The following is a 3,261-nucleotide window of genomic DNA, read 5'->3' as shown; positions in this document are numbered from 1 at the left end:
GGGAGCGTGGCTCCCAGCCCAAAACTACACCTCCCGGCGGTCCACGCTATAACCTGCCCGGTCAAGTAGGTGACAGCCCAGAGTTCTCGCGAGATCTAAAGGTGCGCGCAGAGCGACCTGGGAAATGTAGTCTAGGGCCCTGATCAATTTAGTTCAGTTCGGTTCAGTTGCGCAGTCGTGTCCGACTCTTTGCGACCCCCATGGACTGCAGCACACCAGGCCTCCCTGTCCATCACCAACTCCCGGAGCTTACTCAAACTCATGTCCATCAAGTCGGTGATGCCAGCCAACCATCTCATCCTCTGTCATCCCCTTCTCCTGCCTTCAGTCTTTCCCAGCATCAGGGTTTTTTCCATTGAGTCAGTTCTTCACATCAGGTGGCCAAAGGATTGGAGTTTCAGCTTCAGCATCAGTCCTTCCAATGAATATTCAGGACTGATTTTCTTTAGGATTGACTAGTTGGATCTCCTTGCAGTCCAAGGAACTCTCAAGAGTCTTCTCCAACACCACAGTTCAAAATCATCAATTCTTCAGCGCTCAGCTTTCTTTATAGTCCAACTCTCACATCCGTATATGACTACTGGAAAAACCATAGCTTTGACTAGACAGACTTTTGTTGGCAAAGTAATGTCTCTGCTTTTTAATATGCTGTCTAGGTTGGTCATAGTTTTTCTTTCAAGGAGCAAGGATCTTTTAATTTCATGGCTGCAGTCACCATCTGCAGTGATTTTGGAGCCTGAAAAAATTAAGTCTCCGTTTCCATTGTTTCCCCATCTATTTGCCATGAAGTGATGGGACCAGATGCCATGATCTTAGTTTTCTGAATGTTGAGTTTTAAGCCAACTTTTTCACTCTCTTTCACTTTCATCAAGGGGGGTCTTTAGTTCCTCTTTGCTTTCTGCCATAAGGGTGGTATCATCTTCATATTTGAGGTTATTGATATTTCTCCTGGCAATCATGATTCCAGCCTGTGCTTCATCCAGACCTGCATTTCACATGATGTACTCTGCATATAAGTTAAATAAGCAGGGTGACAATATATAGCCTTGACATACTCCTTTCCCAGTTTGGAACCAGTCTGTTGTTCCATGTCCAGTTCTAACTGTTGCTTCCTGACCTGCATACAGATTTCTCAGGAGGCAGGTAAGGTGGTCTTCTATTCCCATCTCTTTAAGAATTTTCCACTAAAGTAGATGTTTTTTTCGGAATTCTCTTGCTTTTTTTATGATCCAGTGGATGTTGGCAGTTTGATCTCTGGTTCCTCTGCCTTTTCTAAATCCATCTTGAACATCTGGGAGTTCTTAGTTCACGTACTGTTGAAGCCCAGCTTGGAGAATTTTGAGCATTACTTTGCTAGAGTGTGAGATGAGTGCAATTGCGCAGCTTTTGAACATTCTTTGGCATTGCCTTTCTTTGGGATTGGGATGAAAACTGATCTTTTTAAGTCCTGTGGCCACTGCTGAGTTTTCCAAATTTGCTGGCATATTGAGTGCAGCACTTTCGCAGCATCATCTTTTAGGATTTGAAATAGCTCAACTGGAATTCCACCACCTCTACCATCTTTGTTGGTAGTGATGCTTCCTAACGCTCACTTGACTTTGCATTCCAGGATGTCTGGCTCTAGGTAAGTTATACCACCGTGGTTATCTGGGTCATGAAGATCTTTTTTGTATAGTTCTGTGTATTTTTGTCATGTCTTCTAATATCTCAGGGCCCTGATAGAGTAGCAGAAGCAAGGGGGGGCCCACGCTGCCCAGGATCTCTCGCGCAGCTGTCTCTGGTGTTGCCAGGAGACGAGGGAGCCAGGCTGTCAGTGCCTGGACATCTGGCTCCTGGAGTTGGGAGGCCTGAAACCCCTCTGCGGACACTCATCCAGGCTTCTCGTCGGTGTCCAGCAGGGTAGCGATTCCCGAGACAGCATGGGATTACACAGATGTGTCCCAGAGTGTGACACCAGGCTGCGAGCAGGGTCCCCACAGCATCTCTGGACTCGACCTGGGGGGCCTAGAAAAGGCCTGTGTGGGGTTTGCGTCCTCTGTGTGTGATTCCCCAGGAAGGAAGCTGTTCCCAGGCTGCCCTGCTCCGTCCCCCACCCTGAGCCAGCTCTGCCACTTTCGTGGTACCAGGTGGAGCCTGTGGGGTTGGGGTACGTGGGGCTCCCTGGGCCTGGTCTGCACTAAGGCTGTCCCTGGGGAAGGCTGTGCAGAGAGGAGCTTGGAGAAAAGATAGGAAGATCAACCATCGCCTTTTCATGCTTTCTGTGCTGTTGCATGGGGGCCGACTTTTCTCAAGGGCGACTACTTGGAGAGGAGTGTCTGAGCCAGTGGGTCTGAATTGAGAGGCCTGGACCGGTACGGGCTCCCATGCCGCACACTGCAGTCCGCAGGGGCACATAAAACATGGGCTTTTCAGGTCTCTCTCGAACTTCCTTGTTTGATGTGAATGGGGTGGATGAAATAGACCATGATCTCTGGTTTCTCTGAACTGGTGAAGCAGGTCCAACTGGTTACTCTTTCCATGAAAGCTCCACTCTGTGGCCTTGTGGTGCCTCCCAGGCGCTGGGAATGCTCCCCACAGTCTGTCCCTAAGACCATGGGGGTCTAGGTGACAGGATGGTTGGCATCCCGGGTTGGTTTGTTCCGACAGGATGATGCTGGAGGAATGTCTGCCTGTGTGATCTCAGGCTCTGCCTCTGTGTATATGTCCTGCAGTCCTCACTTCTCAGCACACGGGATCACAGGTGTGCCGATGAAAGGATGGAAGAGTACTGAGGGCTGGAGGTTGAGTCACATTTGTGTCTTCTCTTGAGGACTGTGGTCATTGAGTTTCTTTAGTTAGAGCCAGGCGCTCCCTCTCAGGATGGCCCTCAGGGGCCTCCAAGGCAGGAACTGATGTAAGCTCCAAGCACGACCTCATGGCACCTCGTTGCCATACAGCAGAGCTGGGGGGTCATGGACTACATGATTTTCATGACTACATGGTTTTCATGATGATGCGACTCTTGATGGTGACTGTAAAGTCTCTCAGGATGAAATCATGCCTGGGAATGTGACAGCTCCCGTGGGCCTGTGCAGTCAGGAGGAACCTGGCCTGGCGTTACTGGGACGTACAAGAAACATCATGGGGTGGCATGGCAGCGTCTCTGCCACCTGTAGCTGCTCTGTGGCCCCACAGCTGCCCTGCCTGTCACAGAATCACTGCTCCCTTCCATTTCATCAGTGGTTACCATTTTCTCAGTGGTTTTCTGAACCCCAGTAGAAA

This window comes from Muntiacus reevesi, chromosome 5 (assembly GCF_963930625.1).
Source record: "Muntiacus reevesi chromosome 5, mMunRee1.1, whole genome shotgun sequence".
Taxonomy (NCBI): Eukaryota; Metazoa; Chordata; class Mammalia; order Artiodactyla; family Cervidae; genus Muntiacus; species Muntiacus reevesi.
Note: the sequence above shows the minus strand (reverse complement) of the source record.